At 38.0% G+C, this 27,713-nt stretch overlaps 1 long non-coding RNA gene across 2 annotated transcripts; it reads left to right on the forward strand.

Moving 5' to 3' along the window:
* The first annotated feature begins 16 nt into the window (after positions 1-16).
* On the forward strand, positions 17-27,713 carry LOC117196887 (uncharacterized). 2 transcript variants are annotated; one of them, XR_004477304.2, is made up of 4 exons: positions 17-1,389; positions 7,151-7,397; positions 18,988-19,105; positions 27,482-27,713. It is a non-coding gene; the product is annotated as an uncharacterized LOC117196887 (long non-coding RNA). The 2 variants fall into 2 exon arrangements; XR_007472624.1 differs by lacking the exon at positions 7,151-7,397.

Raw genomic sequence — 27,713 nt, forward strand, 5'->3', positions numbered from 1 at the left:
AGCGCGCCGCGGAACAGCGAATGTCCATGTGCCGAAGGCCGAAGGGCCGAAGAGCCGAAGAGCCGAAGAGCCGAAGGGCCGAAGAGGACACCCGCGCGCGGTGATTGGTCGGCTGGCAGTGGAGGAAATCCGTATCTGATTGGCAGGAGAGTGGCGAACGCGGGGGGGCCGCGCGTGGAGAGGCCTCGGTGTCAGGGGTCGCTGGGAAGCAGGGGCTCTCGATAGCAAGGCTTTCCCTGCCCTCGGGCGCCGGCAGCTGACCTCCGGACAAGCGCCGCCGAGTGGCGGCGGGGCGCCTCCGCGTCTCGGGGGTCTTCGCTTGCCCCGGGTGGAGGGCCTACCGCGGGATAGCTCCATTGGGAAGGGAGACTCCGGCTAGCGCGGCAGCGTCCGAGCTGGGGCAGTTTTGCGGCGCGGCGCTGCCTTAGGGGTAGGGGTGGGGGTGGGGGGCGGGGCTTGTTGGCCTCTGCAGGCTCAGGGAGGCAGGTGGCCCCGTCTAGTCGGCCATCCACCCTGCAAAACCGCGGCTCGGGAGGCCCAACCGGGCGAGCTGGACGCGCTCGCAGCACTGGGGGCCGTGAGCTCCCGGCCGCAGGGTCGGTGTGAATCACCCCAGAGCTCTTAGAAACACCGACAGCCAGGTTGCCCAGTTCTGGGGAAGTGAGGGGGGATTTCTAGGACTGGGGCCCGACGGAAGGTATTTTTTGAGCGTTCACCAGGCAATTATGTGTAGTCGGCGTTGAGAATCGCCACTGCCTGCTCATGGATGGCACTGTCGGGCTGGTTTGAAGTCAGGTGCGTAAAGTTTCCTGCACACAGTAGGTCTTAAAAACGTTTGAGCTCGTCTCCCCTGGCCCCGCCTTCTCGCCAGGAGCAATCAGTCCTACAATAGCTGTATTGATAGACATTGGAGAGCTCATCCTGTAGAAGCAGTGATGCAAGAAAGCTTCGGGTTTTTTTTTTTTTTAATTATCCCGTGGAACACTTGTTATTCAGAATTTAAAACATTATAGATAAGATAAAAGAACATTTCTCAGTGAAGTCTAATACTGTTCAAATTCATTTTTACCTGAAAGATACACAGTTAACACCACAGATAGCTGGAATTTTCTTGTCTTCCATACATTAAGGAGTTCTCAGGTCAGGCCTAGGAGGATGATGGTGATGGTTTCTCCAAATAATGAAATTCCCACTATGGGAACCAAGAGTACAAGTGATATAGAGTAGGAGCTCCAAGCTGAAAGGGTGTGTTGTTCCCTTAGGTACAGAAGGAGAGGTTTCTGCAGAGCTCGAGTCGGCCAGCTAGTAGCCACTAGCCACCTGAAGTGTGGGTAGGCCAGATTGAGATCTGCTCTAAGTGTAAAATGCACACTGGATTACTAAAATAAGGTATGAAAAGCAAAGAATGGGAACTGTTCATTTGTTATATTGGTTACATATCAACATGAGAATGTTTTGGAAATTTTAAAATTACATATGTGACTCCCGTTACACCTATATTGGATAGGGCTGTTCTAGCTCTTTGAAGAAGACCAAGTCTTTCATGTAGCAGTTGTGAAGGAAGGCAACCATATTGTACTTCTCAGGTGGACCTACATCTGTACTGTGCTTCACTTAATTTTTATGAAAGGGAGAAAAAGGGACCAAAAAAAAGACTAACATAGGGGACATTTTTAGAAAGCAGTTTCTAATTCATGGAGCCTTATGTATGTCACGTGAACGTCACGATATCCATTGATAATAAAAACGATACCAAGCTGTTGAGAAATTTGAATTATGTTTAAGGAATCTGATTAAGAGGGCAAAACGTGTAGAACATTTAAAATTTCTATTGAAAATGTTTCACATAGGTTCTGGGTTTTGCCATTTAATCTCTAGATATAGTGAACGTTTTTAGTTTTCCAATGAGCTAGTAAGCTGAGGTTTCAGGGAAACTTTGTTTCCAGTTTTGTATATTTGCTTTAAAAATATTTTTTTTTCATTCATTTATTTAATAAAAGCCTGCCGGGGGCCAGGGGTATTGCTAAGCAGTGTTGATGTAAAGGTTAGCACTCAGACACGGCCCTTACTCTCTTGGAGCTATAGTGGTTATCAATTCAGAGACAGTGAAAAAGTACATAATAACCAAGGCATAGTGTATTTTGCCATTGAGTAAGTGCTTTACCTCTGTAAATTCAACACATTGTTTTAAACCCAGAATTTATATATTCCTGCTGACATTTTAATGAAGAGTCTTATTAGGACTTGACTATGGGCTTAAAGTATATTAGTAAAAAAATCAAAGTATACTTAATTCATCTGTTAATTATGAGAACTCAAGAAAAAATTAAATTAGACTATTCACCTTTAAAAAGAAAGAAAAGATGAAAAAATTACAATAGTATCTTGTTTATGATACCTTCTTTTAGCCTTTCAGCAACTTTTAGGTTCTAAGGAATTTAATACTAGAAATGGAAAGGCAACATTGATTTATGCCCCAACATAGTTTAAAATTGCTGACTTTAAAAACTTAAATTTATTTTAGCATATTACAGAGTTCTTAAATCAATATATTTGAGTCTTTTAGGAAAAAGGTAAACATAAATCTTATGTTAGTTTACTACTGCTGCTGTAACAAATTACCACAAAGTTAGTGGCTCAAAACAACACCAGCACGTTATCTTACATTTCTGTAGTTGCAAGTCCAGCTCGGGTCTCCCTGGGCTAAAATCAAGGTGTCTCCGGGTCTGTGTCCCTTTCTAGAGGGTCTAGGGAAGGATCAGGTTTTTTGTTTATTCAGATTGTTGACCAGATTCAGTTCCTTGCTATGGTAGTATTGAAGTCCCTGGTTCCTTGCCAGCTGTCGGCTGAGAGATGTTCTCAGCTTCTAGAAGCCACTCACATTCCTTAGGTTGTGGCCCTCTTCAAAGCCAACAATGGTAGGTTGAGATCCTCTCATCCTTTTGATTTCTCTTACCTTTTCATCTGTTGTTTCATCTCTCTAATTTCAGTTTTTTAAGACTCTGGTTAAGTTGAGCCTACCTAGATAATCCAGGATAATCTCTCCACGTCAAGATCCGTAAACTTAATCACATCCTTCAAGTCCCTTTTGCCGTAGTGAAGTAACATATTCATGGGTTCCAGGGATTAGTGCATGGACATTTTTAGGGGAGGTTATTCTACCTACCACAGATCATACTTGGGTCCATGCAGTATATCCATCATTTCTTATCAGTACTCTCAGTACTTTAGGATGGAATAATAATGTTTATAATAACAGGTAAATTTTATCATATGTATAATATGTTCCAGGCACTATTCTAACCCCTTTTTCTGCATTTACTCTTAGTCCTTAGAAATGCCCTAGGAGACAAGTACTGTTTTTATCCCCACTTACAGAGAGGGAAACAGGTGCAGAGTGGGGAAGTAACTTCTCACAGCTATTAAGTGGTAGAATGAGGATTTGAATCTACATGGTCTGATTCCAGGGCCTCTGCACGCTCTGAACCACAACATTGTAGAAATTTGTGAACGTCTGGATTTACTAAACATGCTTTAGTGATATAGTGACTATGAGTTTAGGCTCTGGCATCACAATGTGTGGATTTATATTCTACCTTTTACCAGTTACTGGACGACCTGGACAAGTTACCTAACCTCCCTGGTTAGGTAACTGAATTATTAACTGAATTCATGACAACACTTGAGGATTCAATGAGGCACTATATGTGAAGTACTAGAAAAGGGCCTCCACGTGAGCTGTTGCTAGCTATAATTATTGGTGACAATTCAACTTTTAAAAACAGTTTATCGTGAAAAAGGAATGTTTCCTTTTGTAAATTCAGTCTCTTTATGAAATAAAAACTGAAAGTTAAATTTTTCCTTTTTATAAAATTTTATTTATTTATTTTATTTATTTTATTTTTGGCTGTGTTGGGTCTTCGCTGCTGCACGTGAGCTTTTCTCTAGTTGCGGCGAGTGGGGGCTACTCTTTGTTGCGGTGCGTGGACTTCTCATTGCAGTGGCTTCTGTTGTTGTGGAGCATGGGCTCTAGGTGCGTGGGCTTCAGTAGTTGTGGCACGTGGGCTCAGTAGTTGTGGCTCGTGGGCTCTAGAGTGCAGGCTCAGTAGTTGTGGCACATGGGCTTAGTTGCTCTGTGGCATGTGGGATCTTCCGGGACAAAGGCTCAAACCCGTGTCCCCTGCACTGGCAGGGAGATTCTTAACCACTGTGCCACCAGGGAAGCCCTAAATTTTCCCTTTTAAAACACCACAATGCTGTCTCCTTTCCCAGCTTCTAATTTCTCTCCACTGCAGCCTCTCCTCTGTCTTTCTGGTGGTGTTACTTTCTAGTGCTACCTGATCGAACACTTTAAATACTTTGTCCAGACTCTAGTTGCCCCAGGGTAACATCCAAATTCCTTAGAAAGGCACCAGGACACAAGCTCCAAATACCCTCTGCTGCCATTCCTCTGCCTAGTATTTACACATCCACCATTTCTAACTTCTCACTGTTCTCTTTTGCTATTATTATTCTTGGAGGGAAACATGGCAGATGCTGGGTCTCTGGCCATAACGCCTTCTAATACTACTCCAAACCTTACCCTCTTCTAATAATCTTTGCTGCCATTGCCTTAATTCAAACCCTCATGTTCTCTGCATTTTATTTCCTAACAAATTTGTGGCCTCCTTATCACCCTTCAAGCTTACTCTCCTCCCTGTTCGCCAGAATAATCTTTCTAAAGTACAAAACTTCACACATTGTTACTCTTCTTCAAACCCTTCATTGTCTCCCCCTGACACCAGTTCCTGCAAATATTATTCCTTTCCTTATGTCTCTTAACACCAGTTAGGTGCTTCCACTGTTGCATTCAAGGTATGCTTATTTAAGCACTCGTCTTTCCTTCTAAATCATGACTCATTGATAGGGAATAAGAGATGCTTTTGCTTGCATGAATTTATTATACTATCTCATCATTGCCTATTTACATCTCTGTCTCTTGTCACTGAGCTGTGGACGCTTTAAGGGGAAGCTTGTTGTTTTATTTCTCTTTTCTTCTGTGCCCAAGAAATAGGAGGTGCTTAGTAATTGTTGAATGAATGAATAGGGAAAAATAACCCCAAATACATACAATGGAAAAAACGCTGCTTAAATCCCCAAATGTATCCAAAGCAATTTATTGGGAATATATAAGGTTCTGATTTTAGAAGAAGCATAACCGGTAGTTAAGAGCATGGACTCTGGAGACAGAGTGTTTGGCTTTGAATTTTGGCTCTGCCACTTACTACCTGTGCACTCTGAACCTTGAGTCTGTTCTTTGTCTTTAAAACAGGGATGATAATAGTAACTATCACTTAGGGTTAATAGAGCCAAGTGAGCTTGTGTTTATGAAGTGTCTATAGTAGTGTCTACCACATAGCAAATATTCTATAAGTGTTGGTTAAGTTAAAACACAATAGTTTATGTTCTTATTACTTTTGATAATAGCTAATGTCCTTATAATACAGTGATAAAAACAATAAATAGCCCAGTGTTTTGTAATTGTTATATCTAACTAGCGATTTTTTAGCTTTCAATGATGTTTAATATCTTGTTATAGAATGATATATTCATTAAACATTTAGAGAGTATTTGTGTATGATCCCTCTCCTGAGTAACTGACATATTTTCTCTATGTATTATTTTTCTGTTACCTGCTAAATGTAACATATTACTACAAACATATGGCTTGAAACAACATGAGTGTATCATCTCACGGTTCTATTGATCAGTAGTCTATCATTGATTTGACCAAGGTAAGGTTAAGTTGTCAGCAGAGCTGTATTCCTTTCAGGAGACACTAGGGCAGAATCCATTTTCTTGTCTTTTCTAGATTCTAAGAGGTGTCCACACTCTCTGGCTCATGGACGCCTTTCTCCATCTTCAAAGCCAGCAATGTTGTAGCTCTCTAACTAATCTGCAGTGATACCTCTTTCTCTGACTACAGACAGGGAAGGTTCTCTGATTTTAAGTATTCTTGTGATAAAATTAGATCCACCTCCATAATCTAGGACAATCTCCCATCTCAAGATCCTTAATTACATCTTTGAAGTACCTTTTGCCATGTAACTTATTCACAGGTTCTGGGGGTTCGGGTAAGGGCATCTTTGTGGGACCATTATTCTGCCTACCACACTCTTGTACTGTGAATGAATCCCTGGGACTACCCTGGTGGTGCAGTGATTGGGAATCCACCTGCCAATGCAGGGGACATGGGTTCGATCCCTGGTCCAGGAAGAGCAACTAAGCCTATGTGCCACAACTACTGAGCCTGCACTCTAGAGTCCACGAGCCACAACTACTGAAGCCTGTGTGCCCTAGAGCTGCAACTACTGAGCCCACATGCTGCAACTACTGAAGCCCACATGCTCTAGGGCCCACATGCCGCAACTACTGAGCCCGTGTGCTGCAGCTACTGAAGCCCACGCGCCTAGAGCCCGTGCTCCTCAACAAAAGAAGCCACTGCAATGAGAAGCCTGCACACTGCAACAAAGAGTAGCCCTCGCTCACCGCAACTAGAGAAAAACCGCATACAGCAACGAAGACCCAATGCAGCCAAAAAAAAAAAAAAATCCCTGATGAATGAGAGGTATGTGGGCTATACTTTCTGAAAATGGAGACAATATTAACTAAATTGTGAACAGTTTTGTCAGTATCATTTATCATCTATTCTTCCAGTGGTTGGTAAGAGCCATGTCTTCTTCACAGGGTGCTAAGGTACTGCAGGGGTCACTGAGCAATGTCCTTGTTTTCAAGAACTTTTACTCTAGTGAGGAAGGGAGAATCAAGTTGAATAGCTGCTATGGGCTAAGCACTCTACAATGGATTTCAGATACATTAACCCCATTTAATTCCCACAATAACTTTATAAGGAGTGGTAGGCAGCCTAGAGAGGCCCTCAGTGACCCCCACCACATAGTATTCATGCCCTTGTATAATCTTGTCCCTTTGAGTGTGGGCTGGATCTGGTGACACTCCCAAGGAATGCAGTAGGACACTAGTGATAGGATATCATCTCGGAATTAGGTTATAGAAGACCTGTGACTTCCCTCTTGCTCACGCTATCTCTGTTTCACTTTTTCTAGCTTGTTTTGATGAATAAAATTGTGATATGTTATATTGCCCTGTACAGAGGCCAAGGAACTGAGGGCAGCTTCCAGCCAACAGCCAGAAAGGAACCAAGACCCTCAGTCCAGTAGCTTGTTAGGAACTGAGTCCTACCAAGGACCAGAACATGAACTTAGAAGTGGACCCTTCTCTAGTTGAGCCTTGAGATGCCTTCAGCCCCAGTGAACACCTTGACTGCAGCCTTCTGAGAGATCCTGAGCCAGAGGACACTGTTAAACCTCACCCAGATTCCTGATCCATAGAATTATGAGGTAATAAATATTTTTTAAAGCCATTAAGTTTGGGGGTAATTTATTATGCAGCAATAGATAGCTAATACTGTTTTCAGTACAGATGACGAACAAAAAAAACACTTGGAATGTTAAGGCAAGTTTGTAGTTCTCTCACTTATTAGTGAAAGCTCTTTCCACGGCAAACAATGATAATATAATAAGAATACTGGTAGTAGCTTAATTTAGTGAGCACTTACTAGGCTGTGAGGCACCTTTCAAATTATTTTACATATACATTATCTTAGATTATTACAACAACTCTATAAGATAGGTATTATAATTATCTCCATTTTATAAGTAATAGAATTGGAGCTAAGAGAGGTTAAATAAAGGACATGCCCAAGATCTCCAGTTGACTAACAACATACTGGCAAGATTTGAACCCAGTTTGTGTGACTCTAGAGTTTTTCCTCTTAACAACTATAGTAAATTGTTCCCTAAGGATCCATGTTATAAGGCAAAGGTGATGGGTGCAGCTGGAAGAAAGGGTAGGGCTCCAAGAGTTCACAGCTAGATGAAATTAATCCTGATCTGGGGTACTAGGAAATGCCAGGGTGCCAGGAAGGCATCCGATCTGACTCTCGGAGGCTGGGTAGGATTTAGGTGCATGGCTCTTAGAGGAAGGAATCTGAGCAAAAGAGGTGGAAAAGCATGAGACACAGATGAGAAAACACTACGTCACACCGTCTAGAGCTGGGCAGGATGAGGAATAGTGGGAGATAAAATTAGAAAGGTAATTTGGAGCCTGGTTATAGTTATGTAAAAAGATTATGAATATTTTTTAAGAAAAAAATCGATTCTTGAGTGTTTTGATAGTAGTTTCAATCACCTGCCTCTTAGTTTAAACTATAGAATGGAACTGTTAGAGAGGTAATATTCCAGTGAATCTGAAACAGAATCTGATTGTATGGATTGTGTGGAAATACAAAATTTAGTTCCAGTGAAGTGCAAAAGAAAAATAGAACTACACGAAGAACATTTTGTGTGGTTAAATTTCATAACACATTCAAAGACGTGTTCAGTTTATATTTAGGTTCGGTAAAACTGCAAGAGTATCAAAATTTGTAGGCCTTTTTATTTCCTTGTAAAAACAATACTATTAGTGGTTATACTCAAAGCACATTAAGTATTTCACTAAAAATAGAGCCTATAGAAATAAAGAACAAAAAAACATTATGATTGTGTTTTCAGTTACCTGGGAGTGGACCTTAAAAACAGTACTATGGAAGGGAGTCATATGAAGCAGGGCTTAAAATATTATCCTCTATTTTTCTCAAAACATCATTCAAGTGCACTAGATGGAAATTTAATTTTGTAAGATGTCTGTACTGTTCAAATTTGTTTATGGTGTGAGCTTTCAATTTAGACAATTTATCATTACTTGGAGAGGAACTTTTTCTCTTAAGCCAGACTGAATTTCCTTTCCAGGGAATAGATGAATCCAGGAAAAATGTTTCCACAGCTCATACCTAGCCAAAAACAATGGCCATGGAGGAATGGAGAGCTCATTGAATAATGACAAAAGGAAAATATGTAATCCCCTTTCCTGTAGCCTTTCTCATGTCCTTGACATGTCTCAAAACTCTCCAGTCCATAGATTCAAGCAGCGTACATTTTGATTCTCAAATGTAGGGGTTGAACTTCTGTTTCACAACAGTATTAAGCAAGCAATTACAAATATGAAATACCTACCGAGGCCTGACTCTGGTTTGCCTGACAGTTGTGTGACCTTTGGAAGGTCTCTTAACTGTCATGAGCCTCGGTTTCTTATTCTCTCAACTGTTTGACATGTCCTCAAAGATTCCTTGATTCCTTTTGGTTTTAATGGATTTGGATTCTGAAGGCCAAGTTTTCATGACTGCAGTTTCAACTCAATGCTATACTTAAACACTTGGGTCTCCATATATATTTTTCAAGCCACCTTTTCTATGTCTGCAGGTTTTCTGCAGTAACATAATTACATCCATAAGGGAGGCTAAATTTGGCTCTTCTTCTGGTTAATTCTGGTCTCATAATTTAGGAGCTGATACTCCCTCCACCTCTAGTGCAGATAGATTCTATACCAGTGCTAGAGGAGTAAGCTTGAAGTCATTTCCTTGTAAAATCTCTCTCCTTTCTGCATGTATTTAAGTATTTGTGCTATATATCTTACTGCCATAACAGAGGTAGTCAGTGAGGAAAAGAGAAAAAATATATGGCAGTAATTTACCCTGGCACCTTTAACCTTATCATCCTCAGCGTCCATCCCGAGCCCACAACTCTCAACCTGAGAGCACTGCTGTCAGTCTTAGAGGCAGAAAATTTCTTCAGAAAGAAGCCTCTGAAACCATGACAAGCTGTTCCGAACAAGAGCTATTTACTCATTACATCAGAAGTTTGGGACTGGTCTGCAGCCAGTATTCTCGTATCCCTCAGAAGTGTAGGGAGTAGAGTAAAGGTGTATATAGGTGCACTGGAATTTCACATAATTTCTCAACAGCCTGGAAAGCATCCAGAAGTCCCCATTCTTCCTGAGTTTCCTGATTAGTGCGTTGCTCCTGCTGCGACTCATTTTAGAAGGATCTAGTAAGAAATATTGCTGCTGATTATCTCTGGGTCATGGAAATTCACTGAAAGTTGGATAAAGGTGATGCTGTAAACTTACAAGACCTGAGCTTAGCATTAAGGAGACTTGATCACTTATGTCCACCATATATATTGAGTTGAGTGCTCCTAGACAAATGGCAGAATTCTTGAGGGCCTCAGTAGGTCATGTGACTTTGAAGAGTATGGCTTAGATAAATTTTGAGAACTCTTTTAGTTCTAAATTTCTACAGTTCTATGAGTAAATTGCCACATGCCTGTAGATACTTTGGATTAGACCCAAACACCAGGGCAAATGAATATCAAAGGTTAGTGCTGCTTAGCTGGGCTTCAACATTATCCAGAATTGTAGAGGCTTCGGTTTACCCACTTTGATTCCAAGAACTTCTGAAGAGAAAAGTAGCCCAGAATGAATGTAAGGCTTGCTCTTGCTATACCATCTCTAAGTGCTTTGTTTTATAATAGTCAACTTAGATTTAATAATTTCAAGGTGTTCTTTTCAGCCATCATAACAGAAAGACAATATAAAATCTATGATTTCTATATTTACTCCTTTCAAATTCCATCATTTTAAAAGTATTCTTATCGTTAGTAAAATCCTACTAAGTTTCACTAATCCAACGACAATGACAGATTTTTACTGCATATGTGATGGTATATTACATATATTACACTTCGGAAGGATACAAACACTTATGAGAAAGCACTTGCCCTTAGGCATCTTGAGTACTAGGAGACGAGAAAAACCATAAAGAAGCAAAAATATGAACAGGAGTGAAAGAGTCAAAAACCCCAGGAAATTTTGCAGAATAGAATTAACTAAAAAGGAAAAATGTATGCTTTGGTTTTCTAATAAAATAATTTTGTGAATACTTTGTTAAAGATTATTATACTTAGAAGCAGGTTGAAATCTTTCTTTTCCCAACATGCAAAGCTTTCTTTAAAGATAAACGTTGCAGTGGTATTTTTAATTATTGAGGTTGGGTACTTATTTCCTTCTTACAGTCATGTGCTTCCAAAGGGATTTGGAACACAGAAGCGTTTCATAGCTGTTTAGAGAAATGAGAACTTAGGTCTTTTTAATTACAAGCATTACTTCCCAGTTCTATCTAAGTTCAGACTCTATCCTCTGTAGTATTGAAACTTCCAAGTTGTGTTACACCAGTATAATGTATGATCTGTGTGCCTGGATCTTCCAAACATTGCTGAGTCTCTAGGATACATTAAGGCAAATTTGTTTCAGCTAGCTTTGTCCTGAGTAACTTTTTTCTGTGTGGCTTGTGAATTACCAAATAAACATGTAATTTAGGAAATACAATTTTATAACATCCTCCTCATTCCCAAGTAATTGTAGCTCAAACACAATATAGCAATAATGTACCTATTATTGCTGTCTGGCTATCTATCAGCTGATTACCTGAAGCAGTGTCTGAGCATGTTAATCATAAGCTTAAGATGACCAGAAAGTGCTCATTTGGGGGGTAATCATGATGGATCCTTGCTCACTTATCAAAATCTTATACTATATCCAAGTATGTTTAAGTAGTGTTTGGTGAAGGCAAATATTTCTGTGTTGTCTTACAGAATTTTTTAAAATAATGCTAATCTTTAATAAAGTGTAGGTGGCTTTTATTTCAGATTAAGGTTAGACTATTTCCCTCTATTTGATGAAATAATATTAATGGCTAATATTTATATAGTACCAACTATTTGCCAGACACTATTCTAAGTGTTTTACAGGTATTGGTTCACTTCATGTCCACAACAACACCATGTAGTAGGCATTATGATGATCACAATCGCATTTTACAGATGAAGAAGATGAGGCATAGAGTGATTAAGTAAATAGTCCCAGATCATAAAGGTGACAGTTCAGAATTTGCACTTAGGCACGCTGACTCCCGACTCTGGCATCGGTGCTCTTAATTACTGTGATATGCTTTCTCTCCACAAATCAGCCTGCACCTCAGCTCCCCTGAATTTTGAGGCCTGGAGCCACAGTCTGGGACTTGAGCAACTGTAGCCAAATTCTGCTTTTCACTTAATCACTCAACAATAAATGAGTGAGATGGGAAGAACTAGGTTGTGGCCAGCGCTGGCTACATAATTTGCAGAACTCAGTCCAAAGTGAAAACGTGGGGCCTTTTGTTCAAAAAGTAGGATTAATGATAGTAAAATATAAAGACTTTTCCCTTCCTTTATGGTCACCCTCTTGTCACGAAATTTTTCATTAGCCATTGAATGTCGTTCTAAGAAAAATTCAAAATTGAAATTATTAGCATGAATTTTGCCACTCATCTTTGTATTGTGCGATGTCTATTTTCAGTGCAAATAGAAGAGCTTTTAACTTTTATGTGGAATCACCAAAGTTGCACGATGCTTTTTTTGTAACTTGTACCTGAATATCTTTTTTTTTTTTTTTCTTACCAGAACAGTGGAAACTGTGCATAAAACTAACTCAGTTGTTTTTATTCTACTTCTTGACATGCACTTTTTACCAACACTTTCTCCTTCTGGCTTACTGATGAGTAAGCAAGGACTGAAAAGAAACGGGAATGTGAGTTGTCCTGTTTTTTTTCCATTCTTTCTATCTCATAATTTTCAATGTAAAGTAGTTCATTAATAACCGGAACTAGTGTAAGAAAGGATATGATAAAGTTCCTTTGTTGTTCATGTTTCTTGTAACACCATTGTTTTTCTGTCTTTTGGAAGCAGTTCTGGTTCAAACAGGAAGCATAGCCTCGTGGGGTTCAGTTGTAGAAGCAACACACTTACTGTGTACTTGATTTGCATCGCTCTTAACTTTCACTTATCCTGGGTCTCCTGGAATCCAGTGCACATGGACACACAAAGCAGTACATGTGAATTGGGAGGTAAGGAACAGTGCAGGCTGACATGCATTTGCTTATATCTCCTCTGCTCATGTGTGTGTTCCATTGTCCAATCCCATCGAACTTCACTTAAAAAAAAAAAAACAACACAAGTTCAAATATGAGATTATGGAGAATTTCATGATGGCAATAGCAGAGTCCTTTTGAAGGCAGGGCCCTGCACAGGTCACATGGCTGTGAAGTAAGCCAGCTTTGGGCCATTAGATGAGATGGAAGCTGGATTGGACTGAAACCACTTTTCCAAGTCAACCCCAAACATCCCAAATATCATATTAAAGATATAAGGGGTTTGGCCTGGGAGAGTTAGGTGTGGTCACAGGTGATCAAAACAGGCCACCATGCCTACACATAGAGGATAAGAGTGCTAGGAACATCTTTTGTTCTAATATTTGGTCTTTGACCTCAGTTCCTGACACAGGGCTCCTGAAACTCTTGGAATTTCCTGGGTGGTAGGAGTATCTTTTGTTCTAATGAGCCTCCTGGATGGGGGCTGGTCACCAGAGAAGCCAAGCCATGATTAAATTTGGAATTTTCAGCCCCACTCCCATTCTCTAGAGAGGAGAGAGGGGCTGGAAATGGAGTTAATAATTGTTCATGCCTATGTGAGGAAACCTCCATAAAACCCCAATAGTATGGGGTTTAGGGAGCTTCCAGGTGCGTAAACACATCTACATATTGGGAGAGTGAGTCATGCCAACTCCATGGAGACAGAAGCTCCTGTGCTCAGGACCTTCCCAGACCTTGCTCTGGATATCTTTTCATCTGGTTGTTCATCTGTATCCTTTGTCATAGCCTTTAACACACTGGTAAACATAAGTAAGTGTTTCTGAGTTCAGTGAGCTGTTCAAGGAAGAAAAAAATCAAAACAAAAAACAGGCTACTGTGCCTACAAAGACAGTGGAGTTGGCTGGCTACTGCTATTGGGTTGGCCAAAAAGTTCGTTTGGGTTTTTCCATAACATCTTATGGAAAAGCCCAAACGAACTTTTTGGCCAACCCAATATATTGAAATGAGGCCCTGCTGAGGAATGATGAAAGATGGCCTGCCATTAACAAATGGATAACTGCTGAGTGTAAAAACTAGAGAGCCTGGGTGGTTTTAGCATATTTAAAGGGCAGGTATAGTCAAATGGCAGAGAGTAGAATTAATTGGGAGAGTTGCTGAGATGTTTGAACCCTCATCCAAGGCAGATCTGTTATGTGAAGGTCAGAGTCCTAGTAGGAAAAACTAGGAGTTCAGAGAAGTGGGAGAGGGCTCTCTGGGTGTTCCTGAGGATATTGACTCTACAACCCTTCTGAACCCTCTAGATGTGCAGAGGTGGCCTCCCTTCCCTTCTGTAGAAAGAGCTGGCACTTCAGCTGTGCTGAAGATGCTGCAGAAGCCTCTCCCCATGGGGCAATTGGTGCCTTGGTCAGATTCAGCCCTCACTGCCTCTCTTGGCTGCCAGACCAATAACTACAGATTGTATTTTTAAGAGTGCTTGGTCAATGGACCAGAATGAAAACCTGAATAAGCAAGAATTTATTAACTTGGGGGCACTTTCTTGGGAAATAAGGATTAACACCCTAGCAAAGACTCTAGACATGGGGCCTGTGTGCTACTGTGGTGACTTTTAGAGACCTACAAAAACAATGGGCAACTCTCAGTAAGTTAGAAATGCCTGAGTTGGCCTGGAAGATGGTGGATGAAGGGAAAAAGTATGCTTTAGAGAAGTGGGCACGTTGGAGTGGATATATTATGAAAAACCACAAAACCCACCATGAGATTATGTCCCATGAGAGAGCCAAGAGACGACATGAAAGCCACCAGGAATGTGCTGGAGAGCAACGTAGACCGGCGATGATGACCGTAATCAGCCTCCATTTCAAGGTAGTAGGAGAATGAATATGGTTGGTTGGGCACCTGGGTTCTAGCCCTCATTCTAAAATAATTGGGTGATTCAGGAAATATATGAAAGAATATCTAGGCAAATCACTTCAAAAATGTCATTTCTGAGAAGAGAAGTCTTTATGGCTTCCTCAGTCCATAAAAGTCTATGCCTTACTGCCCTCAGCTCTTCACGCATTTTTTTTTTCAAATTGACTTATTTTCCCCAAATGTCTGAAGAGGTAGATAATATTATTCACTTTTTAGAGATTAGGAAACAGAAGCTAAGAGAGTCTAGATGAGTTACCATGTTTTAAAGTTGACAAGAGAGAGAATAACTTAGTATTGCAAACTATGAAGCCAAGTGGCCTATGTTTGAATCATGGCTCTGTAATTTACTAACTCTATGACCTTGGGCAGTGACCTAAGTCTTGAGACTCAGTTACTTTAACTGCAAAATGTGGTTAAGGCTAACATTTGAATTATGGATTATTTGGAACCTTACCTGTGATAATCCAGGTAAAATGCATTAATACTCCTCTGAATGTAGCATGTATTTAATAAGTATTAACTCATAATAAAATACATTTCTTTTGCTGTTAGTGGTGGACTTGTCACTTACATCTCAGACATATATCATTTGCCTGTCTGGTCTTTCAGACCTCGTTTTTATTTTGGAATTCTAGTTCACTGAAAGATATGACAAACTATAACTGTTTGTTTTTATTTTTAAGGAACAAATTAGTATACAAGTATGAGGAATTTTATCACTTTCTATCAATTTCCAATATCAAAATTGACAAATCGATGCAGCCCAAATTTGAAAATGTGCAGAAAGGAAGATTACCACTAGATCACTTCATTTATTTTCTCTTTCAAAAATATATTTTTTAAAACAGCAGGATAAAAAAGGAAAATCATGTTCGAGAAAGGGCTGTTACCGTACTACATTTACTCACTGATTGATTGCATTTTCTCCCAGGACTTGAAGAATAGAAGAGAACATGAGGGTTGATTGCATCAAAAGTGTGACATGAAGAAAGGAATCAAGAAATCACATATATGTCTGCACAGAAGTCAACTAATAAATCAAAAGCATGTTCTTAGCTAAGTCAGATGTTTCTTTGAAACAGCATATGGTGCAATTCTAACATACTCTATATTCAGCTACCTAATAGGCTGTTGCTTTCAACTAGTGAAAAATCTAGCAGCACAAATGTTTATAAGGCTGGTAAAACATTTTAACTTTATTTTATGCCCTGATTAGCTTTTTTTTTATTTTTGAATTTTATTTTATTTATTTATACAGCAGGTTCTTATCTGATTAGCTATTACTGGCCTGATGATTACATTATAAAACCTAAAATCATAAATGGAGAAAATAACCTGTTGGCAAGAGTGAACCCTAATTGTTACAACATCCTATATTATGTGTTCATAGTTTCTTTTTAGCAGTTACTTTGATATAAAATTTAACAAGTTTTCTTTCATCCCATATTAAGTCTGTATTTTTTTAAAAATTGTGGATTTAAATTTCTGCATCACTTTTAGAATTGAGAGTCATAAAATTAACATATGTCATAATCATTTTAACCAAATCAAATCCTTATGAGAGTATCATGTCCTAATCAGGAAAGAATAAAGATTATAACCTTTAAAAATGTTAAGATGACTGTATCTTACTACAAAAAAGTAAGTCAATCCCATTATAATTGAAGAAAACTAGTTCACATGGAGTTTTAAACTTTCAATACTAAAAAGTCCCTGACTGTGTGAAGGTTGCTGTGGGTGTATATAACTTTGTAGCAAAGGAGAAACTTGTTAGACTATAATTAATTGACAAGTGTAGGAGGAATTTGTCTCAGTCGATCATTATTCTATTTTTCACAATTATATTTAATTGCCATTGTATTGTAATGTCAATGTTAGTCAATGTCAAATCTGAAAACTATATTCTATCCCCATCCATCCCTTGACCAAAAAATGCAACCACGCATGTTTGTTGGTTACCGATACCAAGGAAAGCCAGTCTTCCAGAGGAAATTATCGAGCACTGTATTTTATCATATTTAAAAGGAAAGGAGGGCCAGAGGATATTAGTGAAAAATTGGGGAATAGAAAACTGAAAAAGAAGTCACTGGTTTAATTTTCTAACCAGTAATCAGCAAGTTATTCTGAATGAAAACCAAAGTCTCTCATTTCCAGTGACCACACTCGGCAGCATCCAGGGAGTTCATGAGAAGGAATAGTGGACTCCTTCATACATGTGGAGATACTTAAGTGCTCGGAGAGGGCCCTGGAGCTACTTTGCCAGGATTCTGAAATCCAGGTTCTCTTGCTTATTTATTCCTTTCATTAAGTCTACTCATTATTTTCCAAGGCCACTAATTCTGTATGTAGTGTCTGTTCACAGCACTTAATATTTCATAAGAGCCTGGTGCTATCAGTAACAGCCAAACAAATAATGGAAAAGCTATGCTACAAAGCCAAGTGGTCAAATGTGAGGGAAATAGCTATACAGTGCAGAAGTACAGTGGCTGTTTCAGTTGTGTGATTTTTTCCCCATCTGGCTCCCAAGTAAAATAATTGAAGAAAATAAAAAAGGAAATGGCACTAGTGAAATGTTCTCTCCCTGATAGACACTTGGCACACACACTGTCTTCATCATTTTTCCACTGGTCCAGGCCCAAGACCAATTCTGTTCATAGCTGAGAAATATTAACGAGCCTTGAGACAGTAACTTGCTGACTCAGTGTCAAGCCATCCCATATGGAAGACCTTGCCCCTTGCTTGTGCCCCAGTTGCAATAAGGGGTGTTGTCAAGCCTTTGAACAAAAATGTGACCTTTCCCTGTCTCCTTCCTGCTTAATTTCTCTATGACTTGTTCTTCTCCCTGAATCTTGCCCAATTCTACCTAATACCAGACTTCTGGATGCCTTTGCATCCTTTCCCATTTGCTTACTTATTCAGACTTCTTATTGCCTGCATGTGCTTCCCACTAATAATTATGTCCCACCTTTAGCTGCTGGGATCTTCCTGCCTTGAATTGCCTGATTGCTTAGATTTCTCTATTTGCCATAATTCCCTAACACGCCAAGTGTGGAATCAGAATTGTTCCCTTTTCATACTTTGGGATCTATCTTTAGTTGCCTCCTCTTTTCATTCAGGTTTTTTCAGCCTGGTTTTACTGTCTGATGTTCCCTGTGTGCTCTGGTTCTTTGATTATGGGAAAGAGGAAGAAAACTGTGGGCAGAGGGCCTGGAAACGTGGCAGCAGTGAGAAATCTGAACTTCAGAGTTGTCTCTGCTTTGGAGCTGTCCTGGATAGATTCTTCCATCCTTTGTTGCTTTCTAACTGTAAGGAGAAGGGATTTGTGAAGTCTTGATTAATTTGAAGCTAGTGTGTGTGACAGCTCACAGATAGTGATTTCGACAGCTATTTTGAGTCTATCCACATGTCAGTAGCTGTAATTGCAAGCTTCTTTTCTTGTTAATTCCTGGAGTTGCCTCTCTCCTTCCCCTGCTGTGAAATTTTGTCCCTTTCCAAAAGAGAACACATTTTTTTTTTCCTGATGCGCAGAGCACACTCATTAATTTCTCACTTAGTGATGATTCATTAATCATGGAAGGGCATGTGAGCTGCAGTTAAAGCAACTCCTTTAATTTAATTTAACAAACATTTATTGAGAGTTTAATGCGCAGAGCGAAGCGCTAAGCACAAGACCCAAAGAGACCCAGTTTGGATGATATGTAAATTATTTTTTTCATCAGGATAAGTGTTTAATAAACTTTTCTGAATCAAATCTAATTGGTATGGACTTTATTGTGGTTTTATGTTTAGATAAAAGTTTTAACATAAACTTTAGTTATAAACATAAAGAAATGTACTTGGATTGTTTCTATAGAGAATCAATACGTTTTATTTAGATAACTTACCTACAGTTCATATTTTCATGAAAACAGTGCCAAGTCAAAAATTAAACCCTGCAAAATACCACAGCTTACACTTTCCTTTTGTACACCCTTTCTTCTCTGTTGATACCATTATGTAGGAGTAATACAGAGAGAGATTCGGGAAATGGTTAGAAAAGGAGAGATCTTTGAGCAAAATTAGGATATTTTGGGAAATAGTCATTTTAACTTAATTATATCTTATATAATTTAATTATATTGTAGAATCAGGAATGATAGATAAGACCTAAGGTCAAGTTCATTTCCATCATTTTACAGGTAAGGAGTCTCAGACCAAGGGAGAAGACATGATTTGCCCAAGATTGCCCAACTAGTTGGAATTAGAAACCAGCTCTTTGGATCCAAGTCTGGAGTATTAGTGATGACGCTCTGAATGGTGAGAACCAAAAAACAATTCTAACTGACTTGGAAAGTTGTTGGTCATGCCTTTGAGAAGTGAATGGATTGCACTTATGGCTTGATCTAAGGGTACCAACTGTCTTAGTTTCATTCAATTCTCTTTCCACTTTCTCCATCTCCAGAATCAGCTTCCATCTTTGGTGGCCTCAGTTCCTCCTAGTGGTGACAGGCTTTATCCATGCTGCTGGTAAAGATGTTCTTAAGTAGCCACAGAATCATGAGTTCCTTGCTTACTGACTTAATGGAAAACATGAAATGAAACTCATTCCTATCATTTGAACATCAGTCAGGATACTGATTGCCTCTGCTTGGATCACATGGGCACCACCATGAAAGTCACCAATGCCCAAAACGTGAGGAATCATGATTGGCCAGACATGGCTCACATGTCCATTCTCTTTGTCCAGAGAAACCCATCTGCTACTAAGGGCAATGTTGGGAGAATGTACTGGACAGACAAAAATGATGGCTTCATAGCTCACTGCATTAGAAAAAAATCTTAGAAGATTTAAAATGACAAGTAAATAAAAGAAAACAGATATTGTTGAAACCTAATTTTATACTTTTGGAATATTGAAAAAAGTTGGAGATATTGATTAAGCTATTGTTTGCTCTATTAGGTCTTATTGCAAATAATGAATAATTGTTATCAGCATAGTTCACTCCTTTTTCCATAAGCCTCCCTCATGCCCACCATGATCCAAACCTATCCACTAATAATTAGCAAACCTCACCTTTACATTCTCTCTTTATCCCTCTTATTTTCAACTGTAAAACTCCAGGTAAGCATCAGAGAAAATTCTTATTAAAAAAACATTTAGGGGTTCTTATTGTTCATATTCTTTCAATTCTTTGATATTGCTTATGTTTATTACATTATACTAATGAGTTAATGAAGAATGAGTAATTTGCTTAGAACATTGCTACACACAGAGAAAGTGCTATATGTTTTTTTTTAGACAAATTAAAGCTTTTTGAAAGTTTATCCTTCTGAATATAATTATTTCTGTGCCTGTGCATTATCAAATTCAGTCCTTGTAGTTCAGTGTGTTCAGACTCATACAACACACATATTCATTGAACACTTAGGAAGTTCTTTCTAGAATGAGTTAGCCAATAAATGAGTATATATAAACATAAACCCATACACACATTCATAAACAAATACCTGACTTTGGGGCAAAGGGAGTTAACAACACTCAATCACTTCTAGACTTTACTGTTAATCTGTAATTCTGTCTCTGTGAGGTAGATGTTATTCGTATCTAAATGATTAAGTAATTAGCCCCCTATAATATTAAGAGTAGCAGATTTATCAGCTTGTATGGGGTTTAGTTCCAGCTCTGCTTCTTACTAGTTTACTTACCTTTGCTAAGTCTTAGTTTCCTCATCAGAAAGATGATGATAATAATAGGATCTAAACGTGCTTGGCAAATAACAAACAATTGGGTTTGTCTGATTCAAGTTTTTCTGAGGAAACGTTAAAGAATTTAGTAAATAATTTCTGTGTTAAAAATCAAAAGAAACATAGATAAACTATGGCTTCCCAGTTCCCTTTTACCTCGATTCCTCCCATTAAGTTGGGTGTTCTAAACTAGATCTTAGACTTTCATTCAATTCCTTGAGCTCCTTATTTCCAGTTACTTTCACTCCTGCTTCCTCGTGGTCATCCCACGCCACAGATATTCTCTGAGCCTGGAAGAATTTTGAATTCCTCTACCTCTGAAAGACTACCTAATAATATCTCATTCTCACCACCGTCTCTCAGTTTACTAACTCACTCATTGAAAACTCCGGGTCTAGAAATCTCTTCACTCTCCCTATTAGTTTCCTTCTCTACCACCTATGCTTTAGGCTTATTTTCTCTGAGAGTAGACACCGTCAATATCCCCAATTCTCTTCTCCTATTATCTGTTACTCTCTGTGCGCCGTGACCTTCAATCTCTCTCCGTCTCCCCAAACTCTATGCTCCAGCAGAACTGAAAGTACTGGAAGTTCCTTGAATGTGCCCTGCTGTTATGGGTTTTTGTTCCTTTGCTTGTGCCACTCTCTACTTGAAATACCTGTCATACAAAGATACATTTAATTTTAAAGTCTTTCTGGGAAAAATCTCTATGAAGACTTTCATGATCACCCGTCTAGGTTAAATCTATTACTCACCCATTTGGTGCCCCACAGTGTTCTGTATCCATTACAGCAAGGCACATGTTCTATTCATTTCCACTTATTTGATTTTTATATCCACCTTCCATGACTGCTTAATTTCTGTATGCTCAGCATCAGTGTAGTGCCTCACATGTAGTAGGCTATTAATAAGCATTTATTGGATGAATTTATTAAATGACTTAAGCAAGGGGAAATACTGTCTCCCTGGAAAAATTAAAGTTTTTATTTTTCCAATACTAAGGCACATACAACTCTACCCACCTTTCTCTGCAGCTACTTGGAAGTACAGGGTCAAGTGTGAGAAATTATCCGCTTTGTTAACCCTCATTTTTGGAGGATTTGAATTCTTTCTTTTACTTTATGTAGAGTTTCACATTCATAACTTTAGATTATGTGATCTAAAAAAGTAAGGTGTGTGTGTATGTGTGTGTGTAGAAAGATAAGTAAGTATTGATAATTTCAACAAGTACTATTTCAGAAAATAACAATATCTTTCTTGACACGTTTTGATACTTATAGGTGTACCAGATTATCAAAGTTTTTCAACATGTTGTAAAATAAGTAAGTTGAACATTTCACATGAAGAAAATTTTCACATGAAGAAAATCGTATTCCAGCACTGAGAGTAAATCTCTCCCTTTTTGAAATTTATAATTATATTCAGTGCATAGAAAGGTGAATATCTTGAATAAATCTAACATTTAAATCTGTAAATTTTAAATAATTTTCTTGACACAAACATTTTCTATGGCTCCTGAAAATACTTAGTCAAACATTTAGATCAAATACATAAATGGTATTGTGCTAAACACTGAAGTCTAAGGTCTGTGGTCTAGATTTTTGAGAAAGTTAGGGAAAAACATTGAGATATACAAATTCATTATCATATAGAAGAAGAATAACTAGAAAAATACAAGCCAAACCACTTACGTAAGTCCTCAAGTTTGGTAAATTGATTTTCACACCAAAGACTTAGCTAATTATGTCAAATATTGGAATGTGTTTCAAAGTTTTATAAACAATAATGAAACAGATAAATGGCATAATTTATTGTAATAAAGATATGTATCGTTGTGGTAGAATTTGCAATCAGTATCTTTAATAACATGTGCACATGTTAACTTGGGGGAACTCTTGGAATGAGTGAATTCATGGTTTATTATACAATTGATTTATCAAACAGAACATAATTCATACTTATTTTTATGTTTTGTATAATTATCAGAGATCTGCTGGTATATGTTTAGTAACTGTTCTTTGGGGGGAAAAAAAGTCCTGATTTGCAATGTTTGCCTATTGCCATGGTGTAAATTCTCCTACCACAGGCAATTTAAAGCTACCAACGTGGGGTTACCCAACACAGTTAGGAAGAAAAGCACACATTTGGCTCTTGTGAACTCTACAAGCCAGCTCTATCTAGCACACCACTGCCAAACTCTTATGCTTCTGTAGATTTTCAGTAGAAGCTCACTGTTTTGTTGCAGCTACATCTTTAATTAAATGATAAAAGAAGCCATACATGTGAGGCAGATTACTTCGAAGAGCTGTACTCAAGGATTCCTTTTATTTCTCTGAATTCCCTCAAACAATTAAAGGCAACGGAGTTCAAGTTGTGCTTTTGTTTATTTCTAATTAAGCCTGGGATGATAATTTTCTAAGAATTGTATTGAAATTTTCAAATCCAGGAAAGCTTTACCCATCCATTCTGTTATCTGGGCTGCTTGAACATTGCTCTTAAATTGGGGCCCATAGGTCTCAGAAAATGAGAAAATATCAGCTTCCCAGCAGTTTCTGTTTGAATGTACATCTATAATTGATGAGATGTATTCACATATTAGCGTTTGCTTTTTTTTCTTCAGCTTTTGAAACTTTTCCAGATGCCATTATGGGTTAGTTCCTAAAGATTAGGTCTCTGAATAGATGCACAAAGGCTTTGCTTAGAAAGAATATGACATTTCTTCATCTGTAAGTTGGAGACAGCACTATATTACGGAGGAAAACAACTTAGATTTTTATGGTCACTGTCTATTGTATAGAAAATACCCCTGCTTAAATAAGCAATATTTTAGGTAATATAAGTAAAACTCGTGCAAGGTCACTAGTTACTGAAACTAAAGCTTGTTTGAATGTTTGTTTTTAATATTCAGATGGTTGCAGCTTTATCTTTTACATATATTTAGTGTCTTTGGGATTTTTTAGAGTGATGTACAAGCAAAGGTATGAGCATGAAAAATGTTTGAATCAAATAAAACCAAATGTCTTTCTGAGCATTGAAGTTTATACATTTTTATTGTATTTTTAAAAATTAATTAATTTATTTATTTTTGGCTGCATTGGGTCTTTGTTGCTGCGCGTGGGCTTTCTCCAGTTGCTGTGAGCAGGGGCTACTCATTGCAGTGGCTTCTCTTGTTGCAGAGCACGGGCTCTAGGCATGCAGGCTCAGTAGTTGTGGCTTGCTGGCTCTAGAGTGCAGGCTCAGTAGTTGTGGCTGATGGGCTTAGTTGCTCCACAGCATGTGGTATCTTCCCAGACCAGGGCTTGAACCTGTGCCCCCTGCATTGGCAGGCAGATTCCCAACCACTGCACCACCAGGGAAGTCCCTTTATTGTACTTTTATGAGTTTTCTAGAGGGGATTGTCTTCCAGAACACCCTAGTTTCATCAATCCTGAAAATATTTCTGCAATAATAACCTTACTCTTCAGGTTTCTTTAGACCTGTTTCCCGAATTGTGTACCAGAGCACACAAGTACCTTGATGGTCCTTGAAAGAAAAGGGGAGATTATACAGCCAAGTATGAAAATGGTTATATACACTGGCCCCTATTAAAGAGTCAAGATGCACATAAGAATATTAAAGACTCTGAGAAGTCCTGCAGAAAAAGAAATTGTTAATATTTGCTTTAAAGCTTCTCCCAGTAATATTGACCCAGGACCATCTTTTTATGTTATCCTATTAACATCCATAAAGCATACTTTTAGGAATATCTTCTTTACAAAATCTTATAGAAAAAATATTGAACTTATCCTTTTCTTGTCCATATTATATGACACACAGCTAACTTAAAATTCAGAAACAAGTTTCTAAGTTTTCTAAAAATTGAAAATAACAAAAATTGACTCAAGAGATATAGATATACTAAACAAAACAATGATCATGGAAGGAACTCATTACATTGTTAAATTAGGGTCTTGGCTATAAAAATACCAAACAATTTCATGGATGAATGTTTTCAAACCTTCTAAGAACAGGTAATTCCTACGCAATTTAAATTGTTTCAGGCATAGAAAATAAAGCATTCCAATTCGTAAAAAAAAACCCAAACTACTATGACACTGACTCCAAAATCTGACAAAGACACCACAGAAAAGAAAATGATAAACCATCTCACTTATGAATATTAATGAAAGACAGTAAATAAAATCCAGAGAACAAAATGCAGCGCTACATTAAAAGAATAATATGTCATGATCAACTGGGGTTTATTTCAGGAATGCAAGACTGTTTAGCAATATGAAATCTCCTAGTACAATTGACTACAGGTCAAAGAAGAAAAACCCTTCATAAAATAGGAAGAGAAGAATACTTGTTTAAATAAAATGATAAGCATATCTCAAACCAGTTTCTAGCATTGTTCTTGGTGATGAAACACTTGCAAGCACACCCCCTGAAGTCAGAAATAAGTCAGGTGTGTGTTGTTTTCCTATTATTATTTACTATTTTTCTGGAAATGTTATAGACAGTGAAATTAGACAAAGGGGTGAAATAATGATGATAAACATCGGAAAAGAAGGGGCAAGATTATCACTATTTAAAGATAATATGATTATATATTTGAAAAACTCAGAGAATCAATAAGAAAAAGTACTATTAGAAAGAATAGAGGAATCCAATAATGTGGTCACAAAATATATACAATGGCTTTGTTAAAAAAATAAATGGGAAAATGATGTAGGGAAAATATTCCAATTATAATTCCAACAATAAAAAAAGTAGTAACAAGGCAAATACCTCAGAATAAGTGTAACAAGAAATATATAGTTGCGAAATGAAGAATGAGATTTGAATAAATGGATACATACACCTTTTTTTCTGGATAACAATATGCAATATTAAAACTATGAAAAAAATCTAATTCACATATATAGCCATTGTAATTCTAATTAAAATCCCAGCAGAGTAACTCTGAAATTCACCTAGAATAATAAATATGTAAGAGTAGGCAATATATTTCAGTATTTTTCAAGTTTCTACCATGAATAATATGATGTAAAATAACATTAGCCAAGTAACAGAATATTCCTAAGATCTCACTGGCTTAATATAATAGAAATGTGTATGTCGTTTAAGTCACAGTTGGTGAGGGTTTGCCTTGCTAGAGGTGCCTCTTTGTGATTGTTCAAGGATCCAGGCTTCTGTTATCTTGTGGCTCCACCTTTGTTTAAGTCCTCCGAGTTCTACCCGTTAAAGTTGCTTCTTAATGTCTTTGCCCATAAACACATATCACTCCCAGCCCAGATCTTAGACACACAGTCTTAACCTTTTGTGGAGCTAGGAAATTAGATCTAGCTGTGTATACTGGAAGATAATAAAATGTATTTTGACAAAACAGAGCAATCTGGCAACACTTTTATAATCAGAAACCAAAAAGCAGATTCTAAAATACATAATATGCATCAACTGTATCTGTCTTAAATATCGACAATCCAATTAACTAAGGGTATCAGTTCTTTTTAAAATACAGACTTCCCCTCTTAGGTTGAATAATACTATCTTACAAAGAGAAACCAATTGTTTGTAGCCTTATGGTGTGTAGAAACATGCCTTAGCATTTGTGCACAGTTGGGCTAATTGGAGGAGCTAAGTGGGTAGATTTTCTAGTAGTTCTCAGTGCTTTCAAACTTCACTGAAATTTGTGTGGCCTTGGTGCTTTCTCCTACATCTGGAACATAGAATGAACAAAGCACATGGAACTCAATCTGGCAAATGTGTTATACTGATGACATCTTGAGAACATGGGTGTCTTTCAACAATTATTACAGTCTGTGAACACAGATTTTATGTTGTATGAGCTATGAGCTTGGGAAATTATATGAGGATGTTTCCTAAACATATATTCTAAGTGTAGCCACTTCATAGTATTTTTGTGAGAATCAATTGCAATCATGTGTGCAAAATTACTGTTTTGCATAAGAAATGTACAATTTGGCAGATCTTTTAGATCTTTATTCTTTCCTCAAGTATAAATTGAGCACTTAGAGCACCAGACACTGTTCAAGGCACTGGGCATAGTGCCGTGAATGAAAAGGGACACACTTCCTGCTTTCAAAGAGCTTCCGGTTGGGGGTGCATGGCATACAGGGGACATAAGTGAATATATAAACAAGTAGAAAAGATAATTTGATAAGTATTATGAGTGACATTAAACAGCCTAATGCTCTAGAGACTGGAGGGGAGCAGGGCTGACTATAGAGCTAGGTAGGCATGGTATGTTCCAGAAGGCAGAGCTTGTGATGACACCTGTATCATGAGAGGTGCAAGTTTAACAAAAAACTCTCAATAAATATTTGCTGAATGAATGAGTTTACTTATTTATTTTTGATTCACCTTTAAATTCATTTTACATCATGAAGTAAAAGGTAAAAGGTTTTCAACAGCTGAAATAACTGTAAATAAGCATACAAATGATTTTCCTGATCTAAATGAAGTTATATGTTTGGACATCAGGCAGAATGACAGCTCAATCTGTCAGCTTTTTAAATGAACTAGAACTTTTAAAAAGAAATATAATTTTGTAATGAATGCAGCACTTAAAATTAGCCACACATGTAAATGTTATGGCTTCTACTTCTGGCTACTCTCCCTGGGTCTCTGCTTTTGTGCTCACCCTGCTCTCTTCCTTTACAACACTGTTAGTGTCATCATTCTTGGTGACTTTATCCATGTAGCTCCTCCATCCTAGCAATTAAACAACTATACCTGTTTTCTCATCTATAAATTTGGACTTATAATTCCTTCCTAGTCACTCAGAGGACTGATGTAAGAATCAATTGTCATGATTTATGTGAAAATACTAAGTTATATAGCATTATTTTATATTTTTCTAGGCTTGTAGACCATTCTAATGCACCAATGCTGTAATTTATTAAATGAGTATGTTGCTGACTTTCTCCACAATTACCTTCATAGGAAAAGAAAAACGTACTTCTGGTTAATTAAATGCATATCTAAACTTTAAATAAAAACCATTTCCTATGCTGGGCTTCAAGATGGCGGAGGAGTAAGACGTGGAGATCACCTTCCTCCCCACAAATACGTCAGAAATACATCTACATGTGGAACAACTCCTACAGAACACCTACTGAATGCTGGCAGAAGACCTCAGACTTCCCAAAATACATATACTTTTTTTTTCCCTTTT

Source organism: Orcinus orca, chromosome 17 (genome assembly GCF_937001465.1).
Source record: "Orcinus orca chromosome 17, mOrcOrc1.1, whole genome shotgun sequence".
Taxonomy (NCBI): Eukaryota; Metazoa; Chordata; class Mammalia; order Artiodactyla; family Delphinidae; genus Orcinus; species Orcinus orca.